At 38.2% G+C, this 12,801-nt stretch overlaps 1 long non-coding RNA gene across 1 annotated transcript; it reads right to left on the bottom strand.

The window, feature by feature from the left end:
- Positions 1-3,420: 3,420 nt before the first annotated feature.
- On the bottom strand, positions 3,421-8,233 carry LOC130355440 (uncharacterized). Its single transcript, XR_008888523.1, has 3 exons — positions 8,097-8,233; positions 3,657-3,756; positions 3,421-3,544 (listed from the first exon to the last, which is right to left on the bottom strand). It is a non-coding gene; the product is annotated as an uncharacterized LOC130355440 (long non-coding RNA).
- Between the last annotated feature and the right edge of the window lie 4,568 nt (positions 8,234-12,801).

Genomic DNA, 12,801 nt, shown 5'->3' with positions numbered 1-12,801 from the left:
ATATCAACTGGCTCAAGAAAGTTAAACAGATTTGTAAATTACTTCTATTAAAAAATCTTAATCCTTTCTGTACTTATGAGCTTCTGAAGTTGAGTTGTTCTTTTCTGTGTAAGTGCTCTCTGATGACACGTGTCTCGGGAACCGCCCAGTTTAGAAGCAAATCCCCATAGCGAACCTCTTCTACTCTGTGCAGTTCCCGAGACAAGCAGAGATGTCAGCAGAGAGCACTGTTGCCAGACAGAAAACAACAACTCAACTTCAGCAGCTGATAATTATTGAAAGGATTAAGATTTTTTAATAGAAGAAATTTACAAATCTGTTTAACTTTCTGGAGAAAGATGATATATAAAAAAAAAAATTTTCCTGGAATACCCCTTTAAATGCTTTAAATATGTGGCATTTTTTTCAGAACAAGTTCATTGTTTCTTGGTGCAGAAATGAAATCTAGAGAAAAATTTTTAATTAGCCAAATTCTAAAAAAAGGAAATAGGTGGATTACAAAGTCAGGTCATTTAATGTGTACTAATCCACTGTCTGCTTTGCTGATCCAAGCCATGTCCCTTCCAGCTATCATTGCCTCTTCTTTCTTTGATTGATAATTATTCATGCTGCGTCAATGACCATCCATCACAAATGTCTTAGCGTGACCATGGCTTGCTCCATGATCCAATACTTCAAGCAATTACGTTTGGAATAAAGCCAGCTTTATAGGTTTATTGTCTATTTTACATGGTAACGGTAAACTCAAAGTCTATCCTATTCTCATTAGAAGTCCCTGGCAGTCACTCAATACGCTGACATCTCTTTGCCCGCAGGTATTATATGTAAAGGTCTTACCTTACTCCAGGTGGTATTTATTGGCTGTAACAATAATTATATATTGGCATGCTTATATGGTTATTTTTTCGATATATATATATATATATATATATATATATATATATATATACAAATAAAAATATTGTTGTTATTATGTATTTATTTATGTTTTATTTAAATAGGTCCATAGGTCAATTCTGTGTTAGTAATTTCATTATAGATTGTTTCGTTTAGGAGATTACTGCATACTGTTTACACATTGTTAAAGGGGTTTTCAGTATTGATGGCCTATATTTATTCTTTAGAATATTAGATAAGTTGGAACCCCCCCCCCCCCCCACCACCACCACCAAATAGTAGCCTTTCTGTTGTTCCAATGCACAGTGACATACACTCTATAGAGGCTATAACTGGTACCTCTGATTCATTTGGGCAACATTAGATATCGCAGAACTCATTTAATCAGATGATAGGAGGAGATGTGTTGGAGCTTCCCCGATCTGATATTTATGGCCTATCCGATAACAGCACAGAATTGTGGACTTTGAAATGAATGTCCTCCTTTTAATTCGTTTTTATGTGTATTCTCATCTTGTAAAGTGGTGACATATGGCTAGGATACTACAACACTTTATAATTGGGAGATATTTTCTGAGATCCCTGCTGATCCTAAAAATAAGGGGGCACAGTGCTAATTCAGTGCTGATTCTCTAGGCAGTGGGAGCCGCAGAGGTTGGACGCCCACTGACCATAAAGTGATGACATATCGCATATAATATTTGGCTATAGATAACTGTTTGTTTTACTATACTCAGACCCCAGTATTTTAGTATTTGCTTGCAATATAAATGCTCACCATATTTTTCATTAATCATAGGGAGCAATTTGTAAAAAAAAGTTGCAATTACTTTACACAAACAACCTTTTGTGACTTTTTGGAACTTTGTGGCATAACTTGGCAAAGTAGGTGTAGCACCATGCTTAGGGGAAATGGCATCACACATCTGCAAAAAAGCTTTATTTGCTGCTAAAATCTATGTCAGTTCCACGCTGGTGTAGATATTAGGGAGGGTGCACGGGTCTCAGATTAGCAGGGTTTTATGTAGAGGTGTGTGTTCCCCGCAATTTCGTGAACAAGGACTCGTTCCATTTATTCTCAATGGGAGCCATGAAGAGAGCTGAATCTCCAGCAGCTCCCATAAAGAATAAATGGCGTGATGGAATTCTAAGGGAGACTTGGGTCCCCATTCTTGAGATTGCTAGGAACCACAGAGGTTGGACTTCCTGTGATCAGATAGTTGTTCCCTATCCTCCTGAGTTGGAAAACTCTTTCAAGTTGCATAAGTCATAGTTGCCATTTGTATGCTATAAACAATTGTCAGTAAGCATATATTAGCCAAATCAGTGCTGTTGCAAGGAAGGGGTGTAATTTACGCGAACATGGGGAGAACATACAAACTCTTTGTAGATTTTGTCCTTGTGGTTTTAGACCTATGACCTCAGCACTGAAAGGCAACGACTAAGCCACCATGCTGCCCACATCAGACTAGGCTACCTATTTCCACTGCCCCATGATAAAGTTCTGATGCTCATATATCCCTTGCATGCATTTTCAGTGGTGGATAGTGGTCAGCATGGGCAATCTTGTAGATATGTAGGTAATGTAGGGCTGCATACTGTGTGTTCTGACACCATTTTTGGTGAGGATGGGTATTTGGCTAAAATAATTCTATGACTGGTGATATGACAGTGTATTCACAACTGTGCTCATATAACATATTCCTCATTCCTAGCTTACCTTACCTAATGCTAACCCTATTTGGTGTTTATATGTCTTTCTCAAAATTTTCCCAAAGTTGTTATCTATTAATGCCATAAATAAATCCTTCATGTGAAATATAAAGTAAAACAGAAACTGTAAATCTCAGATGTTCAAAAAATCCAGTGATCTCCGATAGCATGGAAATATAATGTAAATATGGAGTCTATATGCGCTTTTATCACTAGCAAAAACAACTGTCTCGTCTAGAACACATATACTTTATATGCAGTATAAATAATCGCTCGAGACGGCTGACCTGCAAAAAAGGTATATTTTTCTTACTTTCACTCTTACCTGACAGCCTTTCAGGTCAAATCAAGCAATAATGAAGTACTTTCTGGTGACTCTAGCACAGCTCAAAGGAAAAACAAAATGAAGGAAAATGTCAAGCACATTCTTTTTAAACCCTCAAAATCTTGTCGGAGATTCATTGTGTCTCCAAACAACTGTACATAACACTTGGCTGCAGTAGAATAAGGGTGTTTAATAAAACATCAAAAGGTCTTTAAAAACACAAAGCCAAGAAAACAAATACAGTCAAGGCTATTAAGGATCAATAGTATGCATGTAGTGGAAAAAAATGAGCATTGTTTAAGAAAGACTTTGTCAATTTAAATTCTAAGTGGTAAATTACATTGTTGTAAAACGGCCACGGATGGATGCCTTTGAGTGTGGTCGACACGCGCTAGGTGAATGTTTGTATTGACTTACAAGCTAGATGCATGTGTCAAAATGCAGTCCGGTATTTTGGTAATAATAGCTAGCAGTCATAGCTGTAAATTATTTATAGGGACTATTCAGTGTGAACAGGTTAGTGTACACATCGTCTTCAGCTTGACTGGCCTGATTTCTGATCACTCGTACATTCGCCTCCTTGGAGACTTGCTCTTATCACTGCAAACCCTAAAAAGTAACAAAAGTACAGTCATTCTGACAACTCGGTATGTCCTGGCAATTTGTTCACTTTTATGTCAAGGTTCATTGAATATAATGTTATCCCCTTTTTCAGCTTTACCTAATAAGAACACAGAGTTGGGTGATTCTGTTGAGTTGCAGTTACGACATTATTTAATGTTCTCATCCCGAGCAGACAGCAGATGTCATTGTTGTTGATCCTAATAGAGAATGACATCTGGTTAATGGTGAGGATCGGACGGCTTTTCATTACATTGATTGGACACTTCTGTTTGTAATGAAGTAAATAAACAGATACAATTTTAGCTATTAACCAATATTTTGCTATTTTCAACAACTTTCACTTTTGTGGATTACCATAAAACATTTACTGACTGCCAAATATAAAAATAAGTAATGACAAATATCTGTATTAACTTCCATGTATATGTTCCATGGTAAACTGGTCACAACCGATAGCCTCTGATCTTACACAAAGGGAAGAACCATAATTCAGGGTTATTATTATTTTTTTTTTTTAAAGCAGATATCATGTTGAACACGCTGCTCTATTTTAAGGGACATACAGAAAGATTAGAAACCACTATTTCTAAAGTGTCTTGTTCTTTCCCTTTTTTGTGTTTGGTTGAGTTTTCCATGATATATACATATATATGGGTTTACGTGATTATAGCATACATTATTGCATATGAAAATATGAGCAAATACAGTCTAAACCAAAAACCTCAATTAAAAAAAATGTATTTAAAAAAGAAATATCTGCTCCACATGTGATTATCAGTTTAGAAACCTCTTTAAGGGTCTATTCACATGTACAGTATTCTGCACAGATTTGATGCGCAGGATTTGAAGCTGTGTCTCACTTCTTTGCAATCTGCTGTTTACTGCCAGTTATTATGGGAAATCTCTCTCTACTAACATATAAAGCAACAGGGAACAAAGAAAGTGGGAGCCGGGCTATGCATTTACTATGTGTGGGAGGGGTGGGACCCTTGGCTATGTGCATGCAAAGGCTTTCTCCATCCTCCAGAGCATCTACACTAGATGAAGGCTATCTTCTCATCTAAGCAGCAATATCAGCAGCATGTTATTGTCCAAAATAACTCCTTTTTTTTGCTGTGCTGCTCTTTCTTTCATCTCTGCTCACATAGTATATGCAAAACTAGTGCATCAGTAGCCTCTTCTCCATCCACATGCCATCTATAGTAGTGTACTGTGTAAATAATTGCCTAGTACAGTGCAGCCTGTTCAGTCTAGTGCACTTTTACCAGCACTATGTCAAGGCATAGCAGAGAGGAGTAAATGCTGTGCTGTGATTGGCTAGAGAAGTAAGAGAGGTGTTAACTGAGTGTGCACTACTAAAAAAAAATACAGCTCAGCTCTGGCCCTGCCCTCTACAATGGAGAAAATGAGAAATAGCTCTGCACCTTCTTGTCACTGTCTCACAGTCTTGTATGGGAGTCATCATAACTAGTCTTCACCCACTAGCTCAGGGAAGACTGACAGAGGCGGAGCAAGCAAAGGAGAAAACTGGTGATGTGTCATATACAATTCCTATAATGGTCAGAAACAGTAATGCTTCTCAAAGCAACAGGTATGCTTTAAGACTAGCTGGGCACCTGAGTTCTCATCACATGATTAGGAGAGATTCGTATTCATTGACTGTAACAACCTTTGGTTAAAAACTGCAGTTAGTATTTAGGAATAGTTGAAATGATCTTTATGCATTTGACTTATGTAGAAAAAAAAACCCCATTCTTGTTGATGTAGTGGCATGTATTTAGCACCAACGAGGAACATACTGTATACAATCTCAGTAACCCTCAAATATTAAAAAGCAAATCACAGATCAAAACCTAAACCCTCTACATATATATACCAGTGAGACATAACAAAATAATGGGCAAAGTATTTTAATTGTATGTTTTTTAATCCCCTCATATATAGGCCACAAAGAAACACTTCATCCTTTCCAGACTGTTGTTACTGCCAGTCCATAGATTGCATTTCCAGTTCAGACATATGCCCCTTTCACAGTTGATCATTTTGCTCAGAGCAAGCTTATGTTTCCTATCCTCTGCACAAGGGTTCAATTAACCGCTATGTGACATTGGCACCTCTTTTAACGCCCATAGAGCATGTGAAGAGCCCAGAACTGGCAGCTGCTTATAATCTGGTCCTACATTGTGTAGTGATGCCAACTGGATCAAAAACCTCTCTTGCAGATATCACCTGTGGCTATTACTTCTTCTGCTGCCAAGATCCTTCCTACTTATGTCTGTGTGCTATGGACTGGGAAAATCCTATTGTAAGATGGCTGGATACAGATAGAGGACCAAACTGGTATCTTGTACAATATAAAATACTGCTGTGCTGGGACTAATGTACATGGATTGGATAACATCTATATGATAATAATGATTACAGTTGAGAATAAAGACATTGCAATGATGTATTTAGTAATAATTGTATGTACTATGTACAGCAGGGTGGCTAGATATTCTATACAGCTGATTAATGTAAGTATTATATACTGGTAATAAAAAAATTTAAGGGATACCCAACTGGAAAACATTTTCTTTTAAATCAACTGGTGCCAGAAAGTTAAACAGATTTGTAAATTACTTCTATTAAAAATCCCAATCTTTCCAGGACTTTTTAGATGATGTATACTACAGAGAAAGTTCTTTTCTTTTTGAATTTCCTGTCTGTCTGACCACAGTGCTCTCTGCTGACACCTCTGTCCATGTCAGGAACTGTCCAGAGCAAGAGAGGTTTTCTATGGGGATTTGCTCCTACTCTGGACAATTCCTAAAATGGACAGAGGTGTCAGCAGAGAGCATGTTGTCAGACAGACAGGAAATTCAAAAAGAAAATAACTTCCTCTGTAGTATATAGCAGCTGATAACGACTGGAAGGATTGGGATTTTTTAATAAAAGTAATTTACAAATTTGTTTAACTTTCTGCCAAATGTTTTCCAATGGAGTACCCCTTTAACCCCTTAAGGACCAAAGGCGTACAGGTACGCCCTTGGTCCTGCTCTCCTGATATAATGCGGGGTTACACAGTAACCCCGCGTCATATCACGGTGGGCCCGGCGTCATAGTGAAGCCGGGAACCGCCTCTAATAGCGCGCAGCGCCGATCGCGGCCCCGCGCGCTATTAACCCTTTAGCCGCGCGCTCAGAGCTGAGCCGCGCGGCTAAAAGTGAAACCGAAAGTGGCCGGCTAGCTCAGTCGGGCTGTTCGGGATAGCCGCGGCTAATCGCGGCATCCCGAACAGCTGACAGGACAGCGGGAGGGCCTGCCTCCTCGCTGTCCGATCGCCGAATGACTGCTCAGTGCCGGAGATCCAGGCATGAGCAGTCATGCGGCAGAATCGTTGATCACTGGTTTCTTATGAGAAACCAGTGATCAATGATGAAGATCAGTGTGTGCAGTGTTATAGGTCCCTATGGGACCTATAACACTGCAAAAAAGAAGTGGGAAAAAAAAGTGAATAAAGATCATTTAACTCCTCCCCTATTAAAAGTTTGAATCACCCCCCTTTTCCAATAAAAAAAAAACACAGTGTAAATAAAAATAAAAATAAACATATATGGTATCACCGCGTGCGGAAATGTCCGAATTATAAAAATATATCATTAATTAAACCGCTCGGTCAATGGTGTGCGCGCAAAAAAATTCCAAAGTTCAAAATAGTGCATTTTTGGTCACTTTTTATATCATTTAAAAATGAATAAAAAGCGATCAATAAGTCCTATCAATGGAAAAATGGTACCGTTAAAAACTTCAGATCACGGCGCAAAAAATGAGCCCCATACCGCCCCATACACGGAAAAATAAAAAAGTTATAGGGGTCAGAAGATGACAATTTTAAACGTATAAATTTTCCTGCATGTGGTTATGATTTTTTCCAGAAGTCCGACAAAATCAAACCTATATAAGTAGGGTATCATTTTAATCGTATGGACCTACAGAATAAAGATAAGGTATCATTTTTACCGAAAAATTTACTACGTAGAAACAGAAGCCCCCAAAAGTTACAAAACGACGTTTTTTTTTTTCAATTTTGTCGCACAATGATTTTTTTTTCCGTTTCACCGTAGATTTTTGGGCAAAATGACTGACATCATTACAAAGTAGAATTGGCGGCACAAAAAATAAGCCATCATATGGATTTTTAGGTGCAAAATTGAAAGAGTTATGATTTTTTAGAGGCAAGGAGCAAAAAACGAAAATGCAAAAACGGAAAAAACCCCGGTCCTTAAGGGGTTAAACAAGAAAAATTTTTGCCTTCAGGTCAGAACAGCTCTAGTTCTTTTTGTAAATTTTCTACACAAATCCAAAACTGAAGCTTTGTGTTCTTAGAAGGTTTTAAGTGCACATTTGTCAACTTTTATGGATTTTATACTGTCCCCAGGGCATCCTTACTACCCCTAAAGTGATTATTCCCCTATATGAACAACATATATAGAATTCCAAACATAAGAAGGTCAGTATAACTACTCGTAACACTGCAATGAATATGAATACATACCCATCCTGCTCTCTTGCCTCTGCCGTTATCCCTAGTGCATACAAATGTTTACTTGGTGGCTGATCTCTATGCTGTCTATTCTGAGGAGGCATTTCCTGTCCAGTTGGCATATCACCTGCAATGGAGGGGGACTGGGTCAGGTAAGTATACTTCTTTTTTAATTTCTGTGCAGCCCCAGCAAAATAGTAAAAAAAATGTCCTTCCCAGACACCCCCTTTAACTCAACATCAGAAAATGAAGTTCTGACTGCCATCAATAACAAACATTTAAATATCTTTGCAACTGGTATTAATTAAAAAATTCCCAACATTCTATTTCAACAGCTTTCTTGCAGATACATTTATCCATGACAACAGACAACAAATTGTGTAGTCTGTACTTGCATACATGCTCACTTTCACCTGTTCTATACATGAGAGAAAGAAAATGCCACTACAGAAACAGCTTATACATTTAAATTCTGTTAATATGGAGATGCAATGATCTACTTAGGAGCCGCAGACACAAAATGATAGGCTTTTTTTTTTTACAGTAAATTAAAAAGTTAGTTAATTTTTGATGTGTAAAGTAATAAAATGGGTATGAAGGTAAATATGGTTTTTAAAAACAAACATCCTTCTGCTCTGTTATTTGGACTAACAAAACCTTTCTATTACAATCGATTGTAAAGTATTGCATCATAAATGAAGCCTTTTGTCCAGTATGGAAGATTAGCTTAGTAGAACCAGTCAAATAGTGGCAAAATAGGAGTAAGAGAAAGGAATGTAATGTAAAATGACCATAAAAAGTGAAAAAACAAGTCTGGGACTCTCTTTCTTTACCAGAACAGTGGGGCCATGTGTCAGTACCCCCATCATCCTGTCTCAGGTTTTAGTTAGAAGTCCAGGATAGGGGGTAATTTTTTATTTTTTTTAGCTAGTTTGGTTGGTTTGGTGCAGACCCCTGCAAGCTGCTGAACTAGGCCCTTCAGTGCACAGGTGCAAATGCAGCCCTGCAAAGATCACCATGTTGCACTGCAGGGATTTTGCTGTATTGCAGTTTACTGCAAGTAATGAATTTGGTTATGTTATGACCCATAAGTGGCCATGTCCACGACAGTCACAAGAAATTAATCTTGGATTCACTTACCCAAGCTTTGATGTAACAGGATCCCTGCACTGCGACATAGAAATCTTTGGCTGCAGGACCCATGCCTTAGCCAAATGTAGCCACAGCCTAAATGGTCAAAAAATGTCAGTATACTATTACAGTTTTCAGGAATAGATGGACTATATCCTCTTCCCAAGTGGTCAAAGATGACAAAGGAACAACATACAGTGCCTCACCTGTGTGTAGAGCTTTACTATGCTACCGTATATACTCGAGTATAAGCAGACCCAAATATAAGCCGAGGCCCCTAATTTTACCCCAAAAACCCAGGAAAAGTTATTGACTCGACTATAAGCCTAGGGTGGGAAATACATAATCCCCCCACGTAATCGTCCAGACCCCGTCATCATCCCCCCCTTCATCATCACCGCCTGTCAATCCCTTCATCAGTGGTCTTCAACCTGCGGACCTCCAGAGGTTTCAAAACTACAACTGCCAGCATGCCCGGGCACTTCGTCATCATCCAGCCCCGTCATCATGCGGCCTTCGTCATCATCCAGCCCCCCCCCCCTTTTGTTTTGTACTCACCTCCCCTCGGCGGGAAGTTAGGGTGAGCTGGTCCGGGCCATCTATGCTGCAGGGACCATCCGTTGGGGAGGATTAGTCATTGCGGGCTGTCCATTTTCACCGGGGGGGGCCTCTTCTACGCGCTTTGGGCTCGGCCCCGGACTAGTGACGTTGCCTTGATGACGATGCACAGGGACGTTGCGCATGAACGTCCCTGTGCGTCGTCATCAAGGCAACGTTACACACCGGGCCTGCTGGGAGTTGTAGTTTTGCAATCTCTGGAGGTCCGCAGGTTGAAGACCACTGATGAAGGGATTGACAGGCGGAGAGTTCACTCGAGTATAAGCAGAGGGGGGCGTTTTCAGCACGAAAAATCGTGCTGAAAAACTCGGCTTATACTCGAATATATATATATATATATATATATATATATATATATATATATATATAGTACTTTATCTAGGGTGTACAACAGAGCTGTCATTTGTTAATAAATCTAATGATAAACAAAAAAGAGAAGATAGAGCACTCACCACAGTCAGAGCTTAATGTCCTTCATTCATGTATAAAAACTGATATACAGGAGGATAGCAGGAGAGCGGGATAAAACACTGGCGGGGGATGAGATGTCCTTTGGGGCAACAATTGTTTCACGCCACTGGGCGCTTGAGAAAGTGAAAAAATGAAGCTTTGACTGCAGTGAGTGCTCCATTTATTTATTTTCATATTCATCATTAGATTTGTTGACAGATGACAGCTCAATTGTATGTCCTAAATAAAGTAGCATATAGTTATTCATCATTAAAGGAGTTGGATTTTTTCCTGCTGTTTAACGATGTGCAGCACCACCTAAGCGAACCGGCGGAACGTTCAGAGGTTTATTTGTAAAGAAGTTAAGGTGACTGAACTGGAATAGTGCAGTGCCGGATTGTGTCTTCTTCTAGTTATAGAATTATCTGTCAATAAATCCCCATTCCTCTTATGATAATGAGATTACTCTGCTAGTCCTGTCCTGGTCAAAACCAAGAATCGGAAACAGCAGTCACATACTGTATTTTTAAATCAAATGAGTAAGTTTATCCCAGTGATGTGACATTTAGCCATTTTTCAAGAGTGTTGTTCTATATTAAAGTAAAATTCAGAACACAGAAGATGGCACTTATTGAATGCCATAACCTTCATTATACCACCAAGTGCATGAAAAACAGTGCATATATATATATATATATATATATATATATATATATATATATGTATATATATTATTTTTTAACACCAGGCCTACTTTGCTTTACAATGAAGCCATACCTAGTCTGTAATATATTTCAATATGATGTACGTTTCTTAATTCTAATATTTCTTTGTTTCTATATTGTATTATAATGGTATTGTTTGTGTGTTCCATACACTTTTTTATTGTAAGGCTACAGTTGAATCAGCTATAAGGCTTGTATACATTATCAGCCTGAGGTGTCTGCAATAGCTACACTGATTCATGACTCTTCAATATGGTTATAGGCATCTGCTACTTTTATTGACAAGACCAAAATTATTCATTGTACCTTTGTTGTGATGTCCCCAGACTGGCAGGTACATTTTGGTGGCCAATGTTAGAATTGTAATGCATCCATAGGGTTAAGAATCCTGGCAGGGGCGATATTTCTGTCAATTAAGGAGGATGCTCCATGACCCTGCAACTGAGTGATCTCAGCAAATCAATTCAATCAGAGAAGTAAACAGATCTGTCCCTTTGGCTGTGTAGTAACTTGATATTTCTTCCTGTTCTTACTGACACAGTGAATGGAGAAATCATATCTCCTGCCATCGAATTGACGGCGGCAATAAGTATTTCTTAAAAAGAACAGAAGAAATCTGTCTTGAGGAAGAAAACGAAGGAAATAGAAATAGATAAAAAACACTTGTTAATATAATTTGAGTATAATAAGCATTGACAACATACTGTCATGTCCAAAATATGCTCCTACCATTATGTTTATTGTGTTTTTTGTCTACAGTATTATAAATTGTCACATAGAGCCACAGCGTCACTACATTTTTTCCTGTTCATTAAATATGTCTTTATTGTGCATGACGAGAAGGGAAGAGGAACATAACTTCTATCTTTGGTGTTCTTTTTTATTTTTTATGATGGTATAAAACGGATACCTACAAGAAGAATATTAATCAATACAGTGCTATATAAGCATGTATCAAAGAAAGACTTGGCACTTGTATTCATGAGTAAGGTGATTTTATTTATCCGCAATTCTATACTTAGACAACGTTTCAGTCACAAATAACCTTCATCAGATCAGGATTGCTGCGGACATAGCATGTAAATATAATCGGGGCCAGCAACCATGCTAGAGCCGTGCTAGAGGCTCTAAGAACGCCACCTATAGTCCATTTCTGGATAGACATGAGACACATGACTTTTTAATCCATTTTCTTTTGAGAGTTTAGTGATCAAAAAGCTGTAATTTCCATAATGAAGAAAGGAGAGAGAAGAGCTTTAGGCTGGGTTCACACTCAGTATTTTGGTTAGTATTTTAAGACAAAACCAGAAGTGTTATTCTGTTTTGAACCCATTCTTAACTATGCAGGCGACACTCATGCCCTCCCAAAAGTACAGGATGACAAACCAAGTGAGTAACAGAAAGAAAGTATTTGTAAGATAAATATATGCGCTATACACTGACAGGTACTCTTTAACATAACATTATTACATGAATGTTTCTGAATGCTCTTTGATAATGAAAATGCTAACATAACAAATAATTTTATTTATGTATATACACACACACAGTCACGGCAGTAAATGTTGGAACCCCGGAAATTTTTCAAGAGAATTAAGTATTTTTCACAGAAAAAGATTGCAGTAACACATGTTTTGCTCTACACTTGTTTATTCCCTTTGTGTGTATTGGAACTAAACCAAAAAAGGGAGGGAAAAAATCTAATTGACATAATGTCTCACCAAACTCCAAAAATGAGCTGGCCAAAATTATTGGCACCCTTTCAAAATTGCGGAAAAATAAGATTGTTTCAA

This window comes from Hyla sarda, chromosome 2, assembly GCF_029499605.1.
Source record: "Hyla sarda isolate aHylSar1 chromosome 2, aHylSar1.hap1, whole genome shotgun sequence".
NCBI classification, from domain to species: Eukaryota; Metazoa; Chordata; class Amphibia; order Anura; family Hylidae; genus Hyla; species Hyla sarda.
This window is presented reverse-complemented; position numbering and strand designations above follow the sequence as displayed.